The sequence below is a fragment of the Mesoplodon mirus genome (genome assembly GCF_964341445.2).
Source record: "Mesoplodon mirus genome assembly, chromosome: 12".
In the NCBI taxonomy this organism is placed as follows: Eukaryota; Metazoa; Chordata; class Mammalia; order Artiodactyla; family Ziphiidae; genus Mesoplodon; species Mesoplodon mirus.
In genome coordinates this window covers 1,363,301-1,386,203 of record NC_138988.1, presented here as the reverse complement: position 1 = coordinate 1,386,203, position 22,903 = coordinate 1,363,301, and the positions used below count along the sequence as shown (strand labels likewise).

At 44.5% G+C, this 22,903-nt stretch overlaps 1 protein-coding gene across 1 annotated transcript in view; it reads left to right on the top strand.

The window, feature by feature from the left end:
• MGLL (monoglyceride lipase) overlaps positions 1 to 22,903 on the top strand; it is a 253,365-nt gene that overhangs the window by 62,357 nt on the left and 168,105 nt on the right. The window contains exon 3 of the mRNA XM_082639168.1: positions 4,261 to 4,336. The gene's annotated coding sequence lies outside the window, so the exon portion shown is untranslated. The remainder of the gene's footprint in view (positions 1 to 4,260; positions 4,337 to 22,903) is intronic.

The following is a 22,903-nucleotide window of genomic DNA, read 5'->3' as shown; positions in this document are numbered from 1 at the left end:
GACGAGCTTGGACTGGGTAACGGTCTACCAGCCAATGAGAGAGGCCTGGGGCAGAGCCTTCCCTCACGGCCTCAGAAGGGACCAACCCTGCCGACACCATAATCTTGACTTCCAGCCTCCAGAATTGTGACACAGGAAGTTTCTGTTGTTTAAGCCACCACTCAGTGGAACTTTGTTACAGTGGCCCTAGGAAACTATTACCACTGCCCCCCAGCTTCAGTCAGCTTTCTGGGTGGTGCTGTTCAGGTTGCTATAAAAATGCCAAGTGCTGCGTCATTTTATCCATGAGCATGTCATGGACAGCTTACCCCAAAACTTTGCCAAATCAAGATACACTATGCTGATGACCATTTCTTTAATTTATTTTAGAAAAGAAAATGAGGCTTGCTGGACCTAATTTGCATTTATTTATTTAATGGGGGAAGTTCATGTTGACCACTAGAGAGCCTCACTCTCCTTAATAAGCACTCACAATGCATCCATTTGAAAATACAATAGAATTTTTCCCAGAATCAACTTCAAGTTTACAGTCTATAATGATCATAATCCACTTTTTATCAATTGCAACATTTGTCCATTAGGAGCCTTATCAGATCTGAGTTCCTTTAGTGTGGCTGGGTACTATCCTCCTACTGGCTTTCTATTTTGGGAAGTTTCTCTTTCTCCTTTTATTTTGAAAGAATTTCAAGCATTCAAAATAGTTGCAGGACTATTACAATGAACTCTCGTATACCTTTCACCTAGGTTCACCAATTATTAATGTTTTGTCATATTTACTTTTTCTCTCTCAGGATTTAAATTATATATATAAAATTGTATTTTTCTGAATATTTGAGAGCAAATTCCAGATAATGAGACCCTTCACCCCTGAACACTTACTCATGTAATCCTAAGAACGAGGATATTATTTTACACATCCATGGACTGATTATCAAAGTCAGGAAATTTAACATCAGTTACAAAACTATTATCATACCTCCAATCTACATTTGAATTTTGCCCAAGTCCTAATCTTGTTCTTCACACAATCCACTATCCAGGATCACACACTGCATTTTCTTGTGTCTCTTTGGTCTCCTTCAGTCTGGAATATTTCCTAGGTCTCCTTTGCCTTTCATGACCTTGACGTTTTGGAAATGTTCAAGCCAGTTACTTTGTAGAGTCTTTCCATTTGGGTCTGTCTAGTGTTTTCTCTTGCTTAGGCTCAGGTTCATACTTTGCCATACCTAGGTTTAGTTTTAAGACTATTCTGTTTTCTGAGGAAGATTTGAAGAAAGATAGTGGTTGCATACAGTGGTTCTGTATAAAGTGACATTTCTGATTTTCCTCTGCTTCCTTCTCCAGCTCCAGGCCGTGCCTTTCTGTCCCTGGTGTCATGTACACTGCAGCCCACCACATAGAACCCCCTTCAGCAGGGAGACACTTTCCACCTGCTGAGTGTTAGCTGCTGAGCCCCTGTAGCTTGGTCCCCTCCTGGAATTTCTCTGGCTCCAGAGGAGCTGCCTTGCCCAAGCTTTCCTCCCTCCCCGGAGGCAGTGTGCCTCCAGTGACTGGTCTTTGAGGGGGGTACAAAGGCCCTCAATTTGGGAGACTCTGAAGGGCCATCCCAGATCCAGAGCATCCCGTGGGTCACATGTCTTTCAACAAGAAGTCTCTGGCCTTCGATTTCATGTACATCATTCATTTTGGAAAAGAAGCTATACTGAAAAATACATCCATTTCCAAACATTCAATCAATACGAAAAGTTCAAGGAAGTAAGCAAAACTCACCCAAAGTCCCAATATTTTTCAAGCGTCCTCCCATTGTCTAGGTTCATGTTTGTGAATGCTGGGGGTGTATCTTATACAAATGGGATCATGCGCTACATGCTAGGCTGCAATACCCATCCTCTCTTGCTCCCATGGTACTATCACCTATGCGCGAGACTTCCCAGAATAAAGACGGCGTCTCCCCGCCTTCCCTGCAGCCACGTATGGCATCTGAGAGGAAGAGGTGCGGGCAACTTCTGGGAGCGACCCCCAGGAGGAAGCGATACGCCCTTTCCTTTCCCCTTCCCGCTGGTTGTTCCCGACCTTTCCACTTAGTTCCCCACACGGGCCCTTCTGCCCCACGCCATTGGAGCCAGTAAAAGGAGACCAAGTTCAGCTGAGAAGGAAAAGAAGGCTTTATCCTCTGACCAGATGATGGAGAGGTGGGGGCTCCTGGGCGGGGCCGCTTTACAGGTTCTCAAAGGCATCGGGGGAAGGGGGCGGAGTTCTTGTGGATCTTGTGGATCGGGCACAGCTGAGCTGTTCATCCTAGGCGTCGTGGTGCAGGTGCGGCGCCTCTGCACACGGCCCGCCGCCGTCTTCCCGCGTTGTGGGCGGCGCTTCTGCACACGGCCTGCCGCCGCTGTGCTGAGCTGAGCTCTCGGTGGCGTCTTTGGGGTCTCTGCGCGGCTGTTTCCTGCGAGGAGCTGGGCTCAGGTGTTGGGGTGCGGGGCCTCTGCACGTGGCCTCCTGTGAGCGAGTGAAACTAGACTACGCACAAAGGAAAAAAAAAGGTTAGACTTTATTTCATTACCCAGATTCTATTGTTATTTCCCAGGATCTGTGATTGGGCTTTGTGACGTGATGCATATTGAAGAGCTTTGAGCAAAAACTGGCAGGCCCTGTCATTCTTCGAGGGGCACATTTGAACCTCCATGAGGACGTCATGGTTTGGTCCGAGCTCGGGGTCTCACCCCCTCCCCAGGAGGTGGCACAGCGGTCTGATGGGGTCTGGGGGCCTGAGACCCGGTGGAGGGCCCGCATGGGAAACGGCTTCCTCTCCTCCTCTTACCTCTAAGCTTTGGAAGTCCTCTCCATTCCCTATTTCAAACATTTTTGTGAATGATTTTATTTCCTTCCAAATATTTTTGGTTTTAATTTTTTAAAAAGAGTTTTGGTTTACTTATAAAAGTTTTTATTCAGTGGCAAAAATTAAGGAAATACAAAACATTATGAAGAAGAAAACAAAATGGCCCATAACCATGGCTTTGATTATATCTTTCCAGGAAGACTTTGTTATATTGCAAATAAATACTATATTTTTCATTGTATGAGATTTGTATTTTAATTTGGTTTATGGCACCTTTTCATATAGGATTTAAAATTTGTTACAGAATCTTAATCTTTGTTTTTTAAGGCCTCTGGGATTCTCTGAAGACCCCCTCCCATCACACACCTGAAGGTTATAAAAACTTTCTTCTGTTGTGTTTTCTAGTACTCTGTATAAAAATAAATTTAAAAAATTTAAAGGTTACACTCCATTTACAGTAATTACAAAATACCAAAACACTGACTGTATTTCCCGTGTTGTGCGATACATCCTTATAGCCTGTTGTCTCTTTTGTCTTTATTTCTTACGTTGAAATTCTAACCCAGCTGGAATCAATTGTGGTGAGAGGAGAGAAGCCATCTTTTTCCTAATTGATGCCGTAGTTTTTCCACCACCGTTTGTTAATAAATCACCTTTTTCTTATGGACTCGGGAAGCCACCCTAATCACACACGAAACTCCCACCTGTAGTTGGCCCCCTAGTCACTTTCTTCCGTTCAAAGTTCGGCCTGGCTTTTCTTACCGGTTTATTCTTTTTTTTTTTTTTTTTTTTTTTTCGGTACACGGGCCTCTCACTGTTGTGGCCTCTCCCGTTGCGGAGCGCAGGCTCAGCGGCCATGGCTCACGGGCCCAGCTACTCTGTGGCATGTGGGATCTTCCCGGACCGGGGCACGAACCCGTGTCCCCTGCATCGGCAGGCGGACTCTCAACCACTGCCCCACCAGGGAAGCCCCTTACCTGTTTATTCTTAACTTGTTTTTTCTTTTTTGGAAACATTGGTTATGGAAATTTTTATGTAAGCATAGTAAACTAAATCAAAGTATACCAAAACGATAACCACCACAGCACCCTTTTGACAAGCCTTGTTCTAGAAAATAATGTCATGCGCCCTTTGAGACAAACACACACCCTGTTTCCTAAAAGGAACCACACTTCTTCTGTGGCTTGGTTTGATGCTTTGACAACTTATAGGCAGCTTTTCATGTCAGTAAACACAGATCATAACTTGTGGTGTTTGCATGGTATGGTACAAACTGTACCAGAATTTACTTAACTGTTTTTAATCAATGGTCTTCTCAGTCCTTTCTGACTTTTTTTTTTAGCAATTGTCAATACTGTGATGAAAATCCTTGTACATAAAGCTTATTGAACTTCTAACGATTTTCTTCCTTTGATTCTTAGAAATGGCATTTCTTGGGCGAAAGGTGTGCGTACTTCACATCAGAGGTTTTGCCAGCAGCCTGCACCCACCAAACGTGTAAGTACCTACGTCTTAGCCAGCACTGGCCTTTGCAGTCTTTTTCACCTGTGATATTCTGTTAGGTTGGCAATATTATCCTGTTTTTATTTTCACTGTTTATTGTTAACAGAGTTGAACATCTTTTCATATGGCTATTGTCCGTTTGTATCCCTTTGTAGTTTTCTCCTCCAGCTTCTTTCCCTGTTTGTTTTATTATTGGTTTATTTGAGGTTTGAGATCTAAATGATATTACGTTTTTTTCTTGTAATGCATTACAGATATCCCCTTCCTACTCCTGTTGTGTTTCAACTTTATGGAATTTTTACAAGGGTTTTTTGTTCTTTTCTGGTTTTGCAACATGTTTAGAAATGTTTTTCCAACCCAAGATTATTTAAAAATGCATCAGTTTTTCTTCTAGTGTGTTTATGGCTTTGTCTGTTTGAAAATCTTTAAATGTTAACCCTCTTGGGATTTGTTTCCGTGTAAAGAGTGATGTGGGAATCCAGGTTTATTTTGTTTTTTCTGAGTGTTGAGCTGGTTGTCCCAATCCAATATTGAACACTCTCTCTGCAGTGTCTGGTTTGAAATTCTAACTTTCTCCTGTACTAAATTTTCTTACTTCTGTCCGTTTCTACACTCTGTTTTCCTACTGGGTGATCTGTCTATCCTGTCTCAGTAATATTCTACTTTAATTCTTACAGCTTTATAATGTCCTTTAACTTTTTATGGAACCTGGTTCGTTTGCCCGACACGCAGCAAGCCAAATGCTGAGATGCCGAGGTTTGCAGCAGAGAAAGGGTTTATTTGCAAGGCAACCAAGTGAGGAGATAGGAGAACCAGTCTCAAATCCTTCTCCCTGAAGGCGAGGGGTTCGGGGTATTTATGAGTGAAGAGTATAGGGTGGTTGGAGGTGCAGAGGGGCGTGATTAGAGGAAGGAAGAAGGTGAGGTCATCAGTGGTCCACGCATGTGTATTTGAGTAACGTGCCTCTCCATGGGAAGCATGTTCAGAAAGTGGCAGCATTAGCATGATCTGAGGGTGGAGTTTTGGGCCCTCTGACGTCAAAAGGTCATCCATCAGGTGCTGGCACAGGCCCAGTTGAATGGTCTGTGGTCTTGACCGGTTTGAACTGGGGAAGACTAGCTTCCTGTTCCTGAAAAACAGTGGAAGCAACTGTTACTATAGTGACCCTGTGTCAGAGGCGTTATCTATGGGGAGTCTTGTGATGCTTTGTCTAAGCTTCCTGAAGTTTGGAGGGTATGCAATTTGCAAGAACAATTAGTGAAGGCAGGTTACAGGATATTGTTTATTAAGCAAGTTACAGTTGAAGGAATCTAGTTGATGACTGCTTGGCTTCAAACTCAGGATAAGTTTTTCTTCTTTTTCAGTATTTCTTGACTACCGTGTTACATGTTTAGTTTTCCACTTCAATCTTAGAGTCATTTGTCAACTTTCCAAGAAAAATCACTTTGTAATTTTATTTAGGATTGCTAAAAAACCCCAGTATGCTGGTCTGGGGAAACTAAGCAATTTTACAATGTTGAGGGTTCTGTCCAAGACCCAGGCAGGCCTTTCCATTTGTCAGAGTTACCTGTTGTGTCCACTGACAACGGTACTTTTCTCTCCGTGGAAAATGCCTCTAACTCTCGGCCTCGGTGGCTCTCACTGAGGGAGCAGTACTGCAGGCACAAACCACATGTCATGCACCTTGGAGAAAAGAGATTTTTAAGAGCAGTTTGGTCTGTCACTGATTTTTCCATACATGCAGACTTTTGAACCCAATCCATGTGGGTCCAAGGTCGTGCATGCTATTCCCGTGACCTCTGGAGGACCAAGTGGGCTAGAGACCTTTTTCATTTTTGCTTTTGTATTTGTGTTTGTTTTGAAATAACTCTAATAAAATTTTTTAAATTAATTAATTTATTTTTTGGCTGCGTTGGGTCTTCATTGCTGTGTGCACGGGCTTTCTCTAGTTGTGGCGAGCGGGGGCTGCTCTTCATTTTGGAGCATGGGCTCTAGGCGTGCAGACTTCAGTAGTTGAGGCACGTGGGCTCAGTAGTTGTGGCTTGAGGGCTCTAGAGTGTAGGCTCGGTAGTAGTGGCGCACGGGCTTAGTTGCTCCGTGGCATGTGGGATCTTCCTGGCCCAGGGCTCGAACCCATGTCCCCTGCATTGGCAGGCGGATTCTTAACCACTGCACCACCAGGGAAGTCCCAATAACTAAATGAAGCAGAGTACAGTTGAAAAAAATCGGTGACCTATTTGGATATCGTTTAATCGGCCATGTTTATGTAGTTTGGGGGCTGTGTAATTTACCACGATTGGCTCTTTGGTTTCCCTCTGGTTTTCGGAGAGCTCGCAGCAATTCTGTGACTTCTGAGGACAGGTGTGCTGTTAAATCTTGAGCCTGTGTGAATTTCTTTTGCTCCAAGTTCGTCTGTGTGCAGCCACAGCAACGATCAGGTTGTGAGATGCAGGATGGTGCTTGTTCACAACAGGAATGAAAGGGTGTCTTGTAACCTGTGCTGGTGCCAACGCCCAGGGTTCCCTGAGTGCTTCAAAGCTTTCCTCATTAGTGCAGCTCCAGCCAAAAGTCTAGTCCAAGACCCAGTGTCACAGGATGAATAGCGAGGTAACCATGGACTGTTTACAGACCTGTGAGACTTCGTGCAGCTGAAGAAGGGTTTTCACTGCAGTCATTGCGGACCTGTTTAGTGGCTTCCTACCCAGCTACCCCCCCGCCCCCCCACCTTGATCCTTTTATTTCCTTCAAGTGTGCTGCAGCCATAAAAAGGGTACTAACCACCGGGGCGGTCAATTTAGGGCCAGGAAGGTGGAATTTAAATGTAACTGTGTAACTGACAAAATGATTCATTACTTTGTAGGCCATTGGAAAAGAGCAGAAATTTGCCAACTGTTCTATGGGCTGGTATCAATCATACCAATGCCCTAAGCACAAGAAGTTCTCAGCGTTCCAGGGCCAAGTTGGCTTAGGAAATGCGGTGTACTGGTTCCCCCTCTCAGAGCTTTACAATGTGCATTAGCATATTAAAAGTTCTGAGAAGTAGGCAGTAAAGAATCCAGCTTTAGTTCTGCTGAGTGATTAAGGAAGTGTACTGGTGCAGGGACAGATTTCTTTTAGGCCAAATGGGTTTCTCTTGATACTAACTTCAGAAGCTAGAGGACATTTAGGGGAATTTTACCTTCTCTTTTGTCACAGCGTCCTACCAGCCATCACAACGTGTGTCACTGTTCGAATCCTGGAGCCAGATTTTAAGTGAAATGCAATCAAAATCAAATTCCACGGAAAATATAATTTTGCTTATTTGTTCATAATATCAGTGATGTATTGAAGTGCATTAGATGCGATATGGACCTTTTAACTCACATGACACTTTCAGAAAATGACCTTGCAATGCATTCACTGATTAATTTATTCAAAGAATAGGTCTTAAGGGACTCCTGCGTCTTCAGCACTGTGCCAAGTGGGAAAGAGCTGGGATGTTTTAGAGTCTAGGAGTGGTGAGGACTGAGAGAGCGGGGGGAATAAAGGAAGCCCGGAGCCTTATGGGGCTCTGGCTACTCCAGGGGCAGAACCCTGCCGTCAGCTGGGAGAGGAGAGGCTCCAGCGGGGGTCTGAGAGGGCCGTGGTCCAAGCCAGAATGTAGGTCGCCTTTTCACTGGGGCCCTTGAGAGTTTTGCCAGGGTCACCGACACTCACAGACTACATTCTCAGTGATGACAACACTGCAGTGTAACAAACCACCTCACAACTCAGTTGCTCAGGACGATACTCAGGACCACAGGGCGGCTTGGGCTGGCCTGGCTGGCTCGGCTGGGGGCCCTGCCCTGCTCACAGACCTCTCGGCTTCCTTGGACCAATGGGCTGGCCAGGAATGCTCTCCTCACGGAAACGGAAGAGGCACAGATGGGAGTCCGAGCACGCAGGCACTTTCAAGGCTCTGCTAAAATCTCATTGGCCCAAGCATGTGGAAGGATAGGAAATACCTTGCCGTTGTGGGTGGAAGTTACTTAGAAAAGGGCACAGATGTGTCCTGCTCTCACTGGGGAGCAAGTGAATCCGGAAACCGTGGGTCGGTGGTGCTGGCTCCGCCTCAGGAACGTAAATTCCAGCCCCTGCCCCAGAGACCTCAGTGCTGGCTCCTGGGTGCGAAGAAGTTCTGTCCTAATGCAGTGAGACCTGGGGCCTGGCAGCTGACTTTGAATGAAACACTGCAGTGCAGGGATGGAAGTTTGGCCATCCCCAGCCCGTGTATTGTAGCCACACCCTCCTCCTCCTTAGATTCAGCTGAAAGCACCGCCACAGCCGGCATACACCGTGCCTTTGTGCAGGTTAGAAGAAGGCTCCTCCCCCACCCTACAGCCGCCTTCTTGAATCCCTTTGCAGGGGACCATTGGAGGATGAACTCCAGAGGGAACTTCAGAAAAGGATTGAATGTCGAATACATTTGGCAAGAGACATTAGGCAAAAATAACAAAGGAACCAGATTAATGGGGTAGGGCATGGGGTAGACTGCAAAACGGCCCTTCTCCGGCACTGACTCTGGCCTTGGCCATGTGACTTGTTTGGTCAGCGGAACAAGAATGATGTAACACAAGCAGAGACTTGACATGTGCTTGTGTGTTGGGGCTTGCCCTCTCTTGCTGCTGAAAGCCCCTCTCCCTTCATCTGAACAAGCCCAGGCTAGCCTGCTGGATGATTAGGGGCTTCTGGCTGTTGCCTCAGCTGACATCAAGTCAACTAACTGCCAGACCTGCGAATGAGGCCTCTCAGGACCAACCCCATTGCCAGCCTCGTACCACCTGGATGATGTAGCCAAGCTGGCCCCCAGGAGCTGCTCAGCTGTGACGAATAATGAATGTTCATTGTTTTAAACTACCACATTTTGAGGTGATTTGTTAAACAGAGAAAACTGATGCGTAGTATAAATGTCATATGCCCTGACAGTGTATAAATAAGATAGAACAAGCTTGTGGATTGCCTTTAACGCTGACAAGTTGTGTTGTCCACATTTAAGAATATTTAAGAATGAAAAGATAAACGTTAATAGAAACAGTGTTATTGACTAGTTTGGGTTGTGGAAGATGGGAAGGGGTTAGGGAGGAAGAGACAAAAGCTAATTCTATTGTTCACTTTTCCAGGAACCAGTGGATACTAGCAAAAGAAAGAGATTACAGGTTTTATATAAACATATAAAAGTAACCACTAGAACAGAATGCAAATCTTCCTTAATAGATACAGAACAACAATAAAAAGTAAACAAAATACATCAAATATATTTTAAAATATATACCAAACTTTATTGACTCTTAAGATTGTATTGGTTATAAAATCACCATTATTTTAATCATCACTATATAAGGAAACAGTGTTGCCAGTTAAGTCATGACATACCATCAATTTTAAGACATCCCAATTCCAAAGATGTTAACACTCTTAAAAAGTGCTTCAGGAATTGTCATAATGCAGTATCTAAAATCAGAAAACATCATATGAATTATGATAGAACTAAAATCAAACAAGTCATACTAATAAATGTAAATATAATTTTCCCATTAGAAGAAAAAGATTTTCAGATTGAGTCACAAAGCAAAAGAGGAAAGCAAAATAAAAACATGGGCAAAGATACCACAGCAAAAACCCAAAGTGTGTGTGTAAAGGGGTCATGTCCCTAATATTAAAGAAGTTAAAATCCAGGCCAAAAAGTACTAAACAAGACAAAAGCACCTTATAATGCTAGTGAATACAAACCACCATGAAAATATAGTGGTGATAAATATCTATGTATCGCATATCATTTTTCATTAGGCATAAATTGAGATACAAAAAGAAATAGACAAAAACATGCTAATAGTAGACCCTAATTCACTTATTTTAGTTTAAGAGAGATAAAGTTGAAAAAAATTGTTATAACAACTCCATTAAATATTTTTAGCCATTATAAATGAAGATTACATAGTTCTAAGGAAAAGTGTACAATATATGAGAGAAAACAGACCATATACTTGTGTGATTCTAATAACTTGCAAATTGGTGTTTAGAGGGACAAAGATCTGAAGAGCCATAGGGAACTATAATTAGTTAAGTGAAAAGAAGTGTGAATCTGTAGATGCTAGCAAATTGTTTTGATGATTTAAGCATTTTAAAGAAAATGCTGATTAATTCTTTATCTGTATGTTCAGTATAGAGAATAGCTATGGCAGTACTTGCCTATGTGAGGGTCCATGTAGGGACATATAAGCATGAAAGTCATTTATGAATTAATTCATCATATGAGTAACCTCAGAGCATCCGACTTAAAATTTAAAAGGTTAGGTTTGACAATAAGAGTGTATACGAGGATCCTGAGTTAGACATTTGCTGCCTGTTTTCTGTGCTCTAAACATTAGCTTTGACACGGCATAAATATTTTCTACCAACCATTCTTTCATTGCAATCTATAGCACTCAGCTAAAAGAATGTATTCAGTAATTATCTGAAACAAATACATCAAGGTCCCAGAGAATTACAGACTTCTGGGAGTGGGGTGGATAAAATAACGGAATTCTGAGGAATCGTTTGGTTTCAAACAAGGAAACTAAGACAACTCAGGTTATTTCAATGATTTACTTAGGGTCACACAACTAGATAGAAGCAGGGTTGAGATGAGAACAAAGTTACTGGTTTCCAGGAAGAAAAATGTTAAATTTCTTCCACTCCACTACCTGAGTGTTCATTAGCCTCAGAACTAAGCATCCTTTAGGATAAATGTTACATTTCACGTGATATATTTTATATGTGTAAATATATCCATGAAGGGTTGCCAACATATTTACAATTTTCTGAGCCTTTAGGAAGCACTGTATGGAAATCTCACACCTTAGCATTTTATATCTTTAAGTGGGGTGCTTCTTCCACAGCATCACATGAATACAGCAGCAGTCCTTTCCCTTGGTTCTCTCAGCTGTTGGTCGCTTTTTCATGATTGCAGCTGTTTTACTGACCTTATTTCCTGACTGGGAGTGTGCCCAGTCAGCTGTGGAAAACAAAACCCCAGAAGCACAAAATGTAACAGTTGCATACATTTATTTTAAAATAACAATGCATGCAGGGCTTCTTATGTTAAAAATCTTCTATACACGTGTTTCAAAGCCAGAGTTTACCAGATTTCTAAAATAAAGCTTGTGTAAACATTGGCAGGCGTGAGTGGACTTGGTAAGCTGATGGTCCCCAAAGCCAGATGTGAAGATAAAATGCTTCTCAGAGACGTGGCAGCGTTTTGCAAGTTAAACAAATTTGCAAAAACAGTAAACACAGTGGCTGAATAAGAACTCAGGTCAACAAAGGGAACCGGGGAAGAATCTAAGTGTGTTGCTTGAAGGGAAGCCTACTGTGATGAATGCTTAAAGTTTTGGGTTATATACATTTATTCGAAAATATTTGAAAGCACCTATAGTGGGCCTAGTATTGCATATAATGAATTGTTAATGTTAATTGTCTGTTCGTTGCTTGCTTTCTTTTTTTTTTTTTTTTTTCCGTACGCGGGCCTCTCACTGTTGTGGCCTCTCCCGTTGCGGAGCACAGGCTCCGGACGCGCAGGCCCAGCGGCCATGGCTCACGGGCCCAGCCGCTCCGCGGCATATGGGATCCTCCCAGACCGGGACACGAACCCGTGTCCCCTGCATCGGCAGGCGGACTCTCAACCACTGCACCACCAGGGAGGCCCGCTTTCTTTTTTTTTTTTTTTAATAAATTTATTTATTTTTGGCTGCATTGGGTCTTCGTTGCTGCACGCGGGCTTTTCTCTAGTTGCGGAGAATGGGGGCTACTCTTCGTTGCGGTGCGCGGGCTTCTCATTGTGGTGGCTTGTCTTGTTGAGGAGCACAGGCTCTAGGCGTGTGGGCTTCAGTAGTTGTGGCACGTGGGCTCAGTAGTTGTGCACGGGCTTAGTTGCTCCGCGGCTTGTGGAATCTTCCCAGACCAGAGCTCAAACCCGTGTCCCCTGCATTGGCAGGCGGATTCTTAACCACTGCACCACCAGGGAAGTCTCTGCTTTCCATTTTATAGATTCTCTGTGATAAACCTTCAATCCCAGTCTGCTGCCAGCTACAGCAGGCGCCCAGAATATTCCTGGAAACTTTTTGATGCCTTCCTGGAGCAGAACTTTTTACTTGTGTTTTTAACTTCAGCTGGAGATTGGGAATACATTGTACACATACATACATACATACATACGCATACACACACACACACACACACACATTCTCAATCTCAGGCTGAAATATATGTATTTTTTCTGTTTTTTGTTTGTTTTGTTTGTTTGTTATGAATTGCATAGTTGCTTTGAATTTTGAATTGTCATTGACATTCCTCCATTAGGGCATATTGTCCGGAGGATTTTCTGCCTTGTTAAAATGCAATGCAAGCCAGCAGCTATTCCGGGGTTTCTAATTTCTCATGTTGAATTAGGCCTTCAATAGAATACATTCCTATGTTTAGAAGCCATTGTCCTGTTGTTGTTGTTGTTATATAATCTTTGTATTTTGAGACATTTTGGAGGCTTTTTGTTGAATGTCACCTTCCTCCAAATAATGGCCATGTTGTAATTCCTGTGTCTTAGGAAGGACTCAGAATGAAAGGAGTAGGGGCATTGGATAGGGTGTCACCCTGAATGGGACTGACTGTAACTGCCTGATGTGAAAGAGGAGGGGGCTGGGACCTGTGCTGAGGGCACCAACTCAGCTGTAGGGTAGGCCCAGAGGGAAGTGAGTGGCAATGTAGTTTTTAGCCATGATCCTTGAGCCAAGGGAAGCACTCAGGATGACCTCCATATTTAACCTGGCTTCTTGCTGGGGGGTGATGTGCAAACCACAGTGCAGGAAAATTTAGTCCAGTGAAGAGCATCAGTTTCCTGGGCAGAGGAAACAGCAGAGATTGGAGCTGCTAAGACGGCTGCAATTCGTGTGTTGGTACCAGATGGGAGAGAGCAGCTGAGAAGGAATCCCTTAATGTTGTAGAACAGTGGTCCCCAACATTTTTGGCACCAGGGACCGGTTTTGTGGAAGACAAGTTTTCTGCGGACTGGGGATGGGTGGGGGGACAGCTCGGGTGGTAATGCGAGCAGTGGTGAGCAGCAGATGAAGCTTCGCTTGCTGGCCCGCCACTCACCTCCTGCTGTGCGCTGGCTTCCTAACCAGTCCGAGACCTGGGGGTTGGGGACCCCTGCTGTGGAAGGTTCCCCTTCAGGTGCTTGGCTAAATCCTCAGCTGAGCAAAATCTAGGTCAAGATGCCATGGGGCTTAGTAGGGAACAGCTCCCAGGGAACAGAGAGTTGAACAGGGATTTCAGAGGTCACTCAGCACTGAAGAAGTCCAGCCAACCAAGCCAGAGACCTTGGTGAACCTCCCTTCTGGGCCTTCAGTTAAAACCCAGAAAGGCCTACTCACATATCCTGAATATGCTCATTACAAGTAGGAGTCATGCCATAGGAATAAGGGCTGTGCCCTGTGACTAAGAGAAAACTGACTGGAAATCGAGCCTCAACAAAATTGAGGTGATCCAGCAGTGTCCCTGAACACAACTCAGCACCCTGTAGAGGAAGATGACAAAATCCAGAGTGTCTAGTAGGATTCACAGAATGCCTAGCATTCAGTTTAAAAAAAAATCACTTTTATATGTGAAAAAGGATGAAAATGGATTCATAATCAAGAAGGAGAAAAAAAAAGTAGTCAAAAGAAGCAGACCTACTAATAAGCCAAATGTTGGAAGTAGCAGACAAGAGCTTTACAATACTGTTATATGTGAAAGAATTTATTGGAAAAAGTTGACAAAATGGATGAACAGGTGAAAAGTTTTAGCAGAGAAATGGAAACTCTAAAAAAGAACCAAATTCTAGAACTGAAAAATATCTGAAATGAAGAACTCATTAGAAGTGTTTAACAGCAGACTAGACACAACAGATGAAAGGGTAGGTAAACACAAAAACAGATTATAGAAATTAACCACGTGAAGTACAGAAAAGGAAAAGAATAATAATTTTTTAAAAAAGAACAGAGGACTGAAGATCTGTAGGGCAATATCAGATTAATATATGTACATTTGAAGTTCTAGAAGGAGAAGAGAGAAACAGTAGAGCAGAGAAACATATGAAGAAATAATGGCCAAATATTTCCTAAAATTGATGAAGGACATCAGCCCACAGATCCAAAGAGCCCAGTGCACTCTGAGAAAAATCACAAAGACCAAGGCACATCTAAGCACATCATAGCCAAAGTAGTGAAAACCAAAAATGGAGAGAAAAATCTTAAAAGCAGGCAGAAAAATTAAGAAATTACATTGAGAAGAACCATAAAAAGACATTAACATAGGGGAACAGTAAAAAGAATGATGGCTGACCACCAGAAATAATGGAGGGCACATGACAAAGGAATGACTTCTGAAAAGTGTTAAAAAAAAAAAAAAAAAGTGTCAGTGTAGAATTCTAAACCCAGTAAAATGTCTTTCAAAAATGAATGTGAAATAAAGACATTTTCAAAAAATAAAAGCTAAAATACTTGTTAGAAGGGCTGCACTCTAAGAACTACTAAAGGAAGTTCTTCAGGATGAAGAGAAAAGGTCCCAGTTAGAAGTCCATATATTCAAGAAGGAATGAGGACCACTAGAAATGTAAATGGGTAGGTAGATACAAAAGACTAGTTTAAAAGACACATTTGAAAATTACTGACCGTTTAAAGCAAAATAGTAAGTATGTGGAGGGATATATATTATATGTAGAAGTAAAATATATGATATCAATCTGAGGTAGAGTATGATTAATTAAGGAGGCTTATTATAATCTGAAGAGTTAAAACTCAACTCCAATAGAGGAGCTAAAAAGGAATACTTAAAAAAAGCTTGAAGCCTGGAAAAGAGGAATAAAGGATCAGAAAGGGCAAATGGAAAATAAATAGCAAGATGGTAGACTTAAACTCAAGCATATGAGTAACTTAAAAGTAAATGGACTAAACCCACCACTGAAAAGTCAGAGATTGTTAAATTTGATAGAAAAAAAAAGAAGACTCAACTCTATGTTTACAAAACACTTGTTAAATATAAACACAAATATAAATACAAATGTAGGGTGGTTAAAAGAATGGAAAAAGAAATTGTATCATTTTAAGAAAGCTGATTCAGCCATATTAATACGTTGCAATATTAATATAGCTGATGCGACTTGTCAACTTTAACAATATAGTTAGCAGTTATTTCACCAGCAAAAGCAAGTTTACCTGGGAATAGCAGAGAAATTGCTATTCAGGATATGTGAACTAGGGTGGACCGTAGGCAAATCTAGAGAACAAGGAAGGGGAGCTTGGTTTTATAGGGAAAAGGGGGGAGTTGGGAGGGGCTGGAATGACCAACAAGTCCATTGGAGGGGCTGGGATCTGGAGGCTTTCCATTGGCTGGGCCGCTGCAGTCTCCGATTGGCTGGGCTGCTGTTGGGCTGAGGGCCAGTTTCTTCCTGCTGGACAGTAGGTAGAGTACCCTTCCTGTGAGAGATGTAGGTGGAAGCCTCTTCCTGTTTGGGGTAATTGACATGCATGGTGGGGCGTGAGAGCGACCCCTACAGGCCTGACTCCAACTTTAGCTGAGTTTCTGTAATTAATTCCACTTTTCCCCCCTTGGGATCAAGATCTTTCCTGTAACGCATTGCTGATCAAGAGTCAGGATCTCTGCACAGCAGTGGTTTGTCCCTCGATGCCAGGAAGGACCGTCCCTGATTGTCAGCTCCCTCCAGGGAAGGAAAGTACGTACATCAGAAACTTCACGAGGCCTCACTTGAGTAACAAGGAAAGGCAGTAAGGGGAGCTCTCAGGTGTTTCTTATTAGAAGTCCATTTTTAGTCATGGTTGTAAGCACTAGAAATGATCTTAAAGTGCTGAACTAGCATCACCTTACTAGGCCTGTCATTTTTACCAAAGTTTGACAGTAAGTGCAGAAGTTAACAATAAGTGTACAAAGCAGAATTAAAAACCTAACAAACCCAGTTTTCAAGGCGGTTCAAAACCAGGAGCCCAGAACTGAATGTAGCCAGCTGAATAATTCAAAAAATAGTGGTTGTCAGGTGATATTTGCTGTAGCCAATGTGCCTGCTCTTTAATTTGATGTAATTGGGTCTCTACTTCCCCAGAGGCATTTATCCACGTGCAGCTATTGAAAAAATGCCTCCTTGCTTAGCAAGTAAGTAATCAAGGGCTATGCAGTTATACAAAACCACCGTGGCTGGTGAGTTAAGTGACTGTTGCTGAGCTGAAACTGCAGTGGCTACTGAGTCCTAGTATCAGGGAGAGATTCCTGATCAGTTGTGCGTTGGTGTTCACTCCAATCTGTGGGAAGAAAGCTCTCCCTATGGAGGCAAAACCAGAATCTCATGTCCCTCCTGGAAGTTCTTGCTGAAGCGGTTATAGAGGCTTAACAGGATAGACCAATGAGAGGCTCTCTTTGGTGATGCAGGGAGAACAGGACAGTGAATACAGCAGGGCAGTCTGCTGTGTTCTCCAGCTCTCAAGGCAATGAGTTGCCCAAGCATAAGGGCATGCCCAAACTTTCACATATGAAGGTGTAACCAGAGGGTGTACACCGGCCGGCCCTCGCACAAGTGATAGTATCTGTGGATACCTTTATTGGCACAGAGGCTTAGCATTACTTAGCCAGACATTAGGTTGTTACACACTGAGAGGTTACCTAGACCTACAGATATGTCAGCAAGTTTACAAACGACCTGATTTGCACTGTCAACTCCACAGAGCCTTTCATACAAATAGCCAAGATCTTGTTTTCCTATCTCACGGCAGGGTCAAATTGAAGCAAGGAATAAGTTTAGGTGGGCTTAGCACCCTGACTCTATTAAATGGACGTGTGGAACAGTCTGGACAGACAACAGCATCTGGAGCCCCAGTGAAATGACTTATAGGGTGAACCAAAGGGCCATTGCTATCCTGGAGGGACTGAGGTTTCTGACGGCAAATCCGGCAATCAGAGAGGTTTTGCAAGGGATTGGGAAATGTGGATGGTGCCGTTGTCCGTTTGTGGAAGGGAAGGAGGACACAGGTGAAGGCAACGTTGAAAGAAAGGTGTTCAGATCCGGTCCGGACGTCCTCGGGAATCTGTCGGCTTCCTATGCCCTCTGGTTCAGCTCTAATGGGCTTTATCTTCAGGTTTCTGGGTTTTTACATTTGGTCGTGTATATACGTCAGTGCTACTCTCTCACTTCATCCCAGCTTCCCCTGTCCCCAGCCCTACTCCCTCAAGTCTGTTCTCCACGTCTCCGTCTTCATTCCTGCCCTGCCACTAGGTTCATCAGGACGGCTTTTTTTTTTTTTTTTTTTTTTTGCGGTACGCGGTCCCCTCACTGCTGTGGCCTCTCCCGCTGCGGAGCACAGGCTCCGGACGCGCAGGCCCAGCGGCCATGGCTCACGGGCCCAGCCGCTCCGCGGCACGTGGGACCCTCCCAGACCGGGGCACGAACCCGTATCCCCTGCATCGGCAGGCGGACTCTCAACCACTGCGCCACCAGGGAAGCCCAGGACGGCTTTTTAAAATTCCATATATATGCGTTAGCGTTCGGTATTTGTTTTTCTCTTTCTGACTTAGTTCAGAAGCCATTAGGCCTTTGCAGCACAGAAGCACGTCTCCATTTATCAGTTGTGGATAAAAAGAAGCGGGAGGCAGGTCCATTGGGTGTCCTGTGATGTTTCAAAAGATGGGAGTTTATGATTCTCCCGGAGGGTAGAGCCAGGATTCAGAAGGACCGGCAGCAGTGCTTTTAGCCAGGGCGGCTGCAGACCTCACCAGTCTGGTCTTAGTGATGCCGTTCATGCGTTCACCAGCCCAGAGGATCGACGGTGATAAGCACAGTGGAAGCGTTGCACAAGCAGCCGGACAGCACAGACCTGCTATAAGGATTTGGCTGGTGAAGTGAGTTCCCTGGTCACTGTGAATTTCAAGAGGGGTTCCCTGGGTGGACATGGTCTGCTCCACCAGGACTTGAGCCACAGCAGAGGCAGTGGTTTGTCCACAGGGGAAGCCTTCATTCCAGTGAGAAAACATACACCCCATGACCAGAACGTATTTATATCCACTAGATGAGGGAGGCTGGATAAAATCCAATTGCCAAGGCTCCAAATGTACAGGAGCGATACGAACAGGTGTCCGTGAATTGTATGTTGGACATGTAGGGCAAGCAAAATAAGTGCTTTTTGCAGCCTTATCGACATTTCCCCACCAGTATTGATGCATAAAGATTATCATATAATTGGTGGACCAATGGTTCAGGCATGTACAGTGGTCAATAATAGGAGTTAAAAGTCTCTGGTAGGACTGGGTTGTTATTTGGTCCGAACCAGAACTCTCTCTCCCTCTCTCTGCCCCCCCTCCCTCCCTCCCTCCCTCTCTCCCTCTCCCTCCCTCCCTCCCTCCCTCCCTCTCTCTCTCTCTCTCTCTCTCTCTCTCTCTCTCTCTCTCTCCCCCCCTCCCTCCCTCTCCCTCTCCCTCTCTCCCTCCCCCTCTCTCCCCCTCCCCCCCTCTATATATATATATATATATATATATATATATATATATATATATATATGGGAAATCAGTGACTGTTGAATTCCTAATCTTGCTTTTCTGAGGCAAATTGTTGGGCTTCTCGAGCTAGTTTTTCTAAGCTCTCGTTTGGGGAAACACTCCTCTGGCCCAGGACAGAGGTTGGCTGCTGTTTGCTCCTTTAAGAGCAGCATTTATTTATTTTTCTCTGAACTGTCAGCAAGGTGGTTTCCCCTAGTCTCCAGTAAGTCAAGGTTAGGATGTTCTGGTATCTTACTAATAGTTCCTGAGCATAAGGACCATTCTTAATTTTATCCCTGCTGGAATGAGGAGACTGTGTTGCTTCCGTAGCATCTCAGAGTCATGGGCGACTCTGAAAGCATACCTGCCATCGGTATAAATGTTGGCAGTCTTGCCTCTGGCTAGTGTACAGGCTTGAGTAAGTGCATATAATTTGGCCTGTTGGGCTGAAGTAGCCAAAGGCAAGGGTGTGGTTTCAGATACATCAAAAGGCATTGATAGCGAATATCCAGTGCAATATTTTCCTTATTTTCTTTAAATAAGAACCATCAGGAAACCATGAGACGCCAGCGTTACTCTGCAGTTTCTTGTAGGTCACAGGGGTGGGTGTCAGGAGGCGATCTGTCAGTGTTAGCGGTTGTGGGGGATTTTGTCAGTAGCAGAGGGGAGAAGGGTAGCAAGGTTGAGGTTATTAAAATGATAGAGTGAGTTATACAAGGAGAGAATTTCATCAGAGGGAAGATGGCTAGCAGACAGATGTGTCTGGTGAGAACTTAGAGGGGCTTCCGCTGCATGAGGCACGAAAATGGTCACAAGAGATCCTACAGCTGTTTCCTTGGTGGCCTTAGCCAAAAGGGCAGTGGGGGGGATGGCCTTAAGGGAGGGGGGGTATCCTTGTGCTCCAGGGTCTGCTTGTTGGGTGTAGTACCCAGTGGGCTGATGGTAAGCCCCTTGCTTTCCAGTGAGAACCCCATGAGCATTCCCTTCTTTCTTGTACACAGAAAGGGAAAAGGGAAGTTGATCATTGGGATGCCCGAGGGCAGAAGTGTTCATTAAACTTCCTTTAAGGCTTTAAAGGCTGTGTCATCCTGTTCTCCCCATAGAATCGAGTTGGGATGGTCATTTGTTAGTGAAACACTAAACCCCACGGGGGTTTGGCCAAAAGAGAAAAATGCGGAATTCAATTCCAACGACAGCCAGCCCAAGAAAACATCGTAACTGGCATTTGGTTTGGAGTTTGGGGCATCTCAGCATGCCACAGAGCCTTTCTGATCTAGGTGTACCCCTTGTTCTGCTACCAGGTGACCCAAATACGGAACCTGGCTTTCTGCAAACGGAAGTTTCTCCTTGGAGACCTTGTATTATTTTAGGGCTGAAGTCTTTCAGTAAATGGATGCTGCCTTCCTGTGAGGAGGCCTGGGAGAGGGAACAAAGAAGTGAGATATCTAAGTGTTGCAACAACGTCTCAGTAGAACCTCTAGGAAACCTTTTGTCTTCCACGTCATCCTTCGGGACTTGGGAAAAGTAAGATGGGCTTCCAGTAAAGTCCTGAGGCATCTCAGTCTAGGGGAATTGTTTTCCCTCCTAAGTGAAAGCAAAGGGAACAGGCCAGCTTCCTCAACTGGAACACAAAAGAAGGCACTGCATAGATCAGTGACTCTAAAGAATTTGCTTCCAGCTGGGTTGGACCTCCGATCAAGGATGAGCGTTAGGAACAGCCAGGTGCCGAGGCAGGACAGCGTTATTTATTGCTTGGAGGTTCTGGACAAATCTCCAGCCTCTGCCACTGGGTTTCTTTACAGGTAACATTGGGGTGTTACAGGGACTAGTGCAGGGACAATAAAGGCTTGGGCCTTATAGTCCTCTGTTATCAGAGTAATGGCTCCGGAGGGCTGCTTATTTATAGGATAATCATAATTAAATGATTAATGTGGGGAAGAGGCTTTCAGGGTCTCTGTGGAATTTAACAGGAGCTGCACTGTGGATTCTGCCAGTGTCAGCTGCAACCTTTGCCACAGGAAAGGTGACACCCAGTCTAACAGGGGTGAGCGGCTGGTGTTCGAATTCGTTTGACACCATCGGATACAGAACAGAGACCGCATGTTCTAGGGCCACTTAATTTGCCCCGTTGACAATTTTGGTTGTTGCCGTCACTGCTGCTATCAAACTCAATAATTGTCATCTCCTTTGGGGAGAAAGAAATACCAGCCTGGGATTTTCCAGGAAATCTCAACCCAACAGATGAACAGGAGGAACTAAGGAGAAAAGGGTAGGTATCTGTCAAAGAGCCTGAACAAAAAGGAACAGGTGTAGAGGCAGGGGCTTGCTGAGGTGAGACCCCACTGTCTGAGCTATTTAGCTCCGAGGCGGGGGCTGTTTAATGGCAGAGGGGTGGGTCACAGAGAGTGTAGGACCCGTGCCTACAAGGACAGGTGGAGATTCATTCCTGACCTGGAGAGGGGCTTGCCCGAGCTGTTTAAGGAGAGGGATGGGGATCAGATCAGCTAGAGGGCTGAAGGTGCCTGGAGCACTTAGCTTATAACAGTCCTTCCTCAAATGTCCCGGTGTCTTGCAATAATGGCAGAGATCAAGAATGTTCTGGTTTTGGTGGAGTTGAAAACGGAGGATTTTTATGACTCCTTTTTGTTGTTGCTGAATCATCTAAGGTGCAAGAGAACCGATTCGCCAAATTGAACAGACCTGGGGTGGACATGGCCTCCTGTTCTATCCTGTTTTTTTCCACTAGAAGGAAAAGCTCCGTGTTCAGCCATTAACACAGAATTAAAGGCTACCCGAGGGGATTTAGCCTCTGTAGGGAGACTGGAGTCTTCTTTAAAGATTTGAACCCTATTATGGTAGCCATGGACTGATTCACCGCACTTCTGCATGCACGCCTGAATTTTGTCCCAGGCAGCAGGCTCAGGGAAGGCTGTGGTGACTGCTGGGTGGAGCTCTCTCTGCCAAGGTCTCCGGCGTCCCCCCAAGACTATAGAGGCTGGCTTCTCTGACTCCCTTTTGGGGAGTCCCCGCTGAGCCAACTCTATCCAGCGCTGAGCCTGACTTTCACCCACAGGCATGTGCACCAAGTGATACAAATCTGAAAACCCCAGGGAACACGTCTGAATGACCATGTTAAATTCATCTTCAAATCGATGGTGGTGTTTGGCTGCTTTTGGAAAATCCTTAACAAGGGCTTGTGCTGTTGGCCACCTTGTACGACTCGGCTCGGTCCAGTTCAAGATGCTGACAAGTTTCAGGGCTGGTGCTTGAAAGACAGAATCATGGTGCTTGAAAGCAGCTTTTCAAGGAGATAAGGCGTATTTGAACATGTGACGCCTGATAACCTACCGAATAGAGGTTTTTGCTTGCTTTGTCCCTTGCACTGTGGTAGCAGGGGTGAACTTTTGAGAAGGTGCCACTTATCAGAGGAGTGGGTTAGCGTTGGGGAGGGGAGGGTACAGAAGAGGGGGCAGAGCAGAGGGAGTTGGTGTCAGGGGTGCTGGTGGCTGCCCGGTGGAGCCTGGGCCAGAGGGATCTGCAAGGCACACAAGATGGGGCCCCAGGCAAAGGAGGTGGCGGAGGGGAACGCGAGGAGCATGTGGATTCGAAAGCCGTTTTACTCTTTTCTGGTTTTTTTTAGTTGTTTTGGCCAGTTTAGAAACGGTATCTTGCAAAGAGGCAATTTTATAGTTTTGTGCACAGTTGGAAGCTTCCAGATACCAGTGAAAACAAATACATCATTCATTTTACTTAATTTTTGAGCCATGGTCCTCCAATTTAATCCTAAGAAAAACAAGTTTGGGGAGATCAAAAGTTTCCCATAATGACCATTGTAACTCTGGATTACTTTTAGTTTGCTTGGCCTGCTTAGTTAATTAAAAATGAGCCTGTGGGGAGTACATAGTTTTTAACCATAAAACTGGCCAGATTCCCTAAAGGAGGGCTGCCCTCAGAGCATTTAGATGACTGGGATCCCATTTTTCTAAGTTCTCCTGA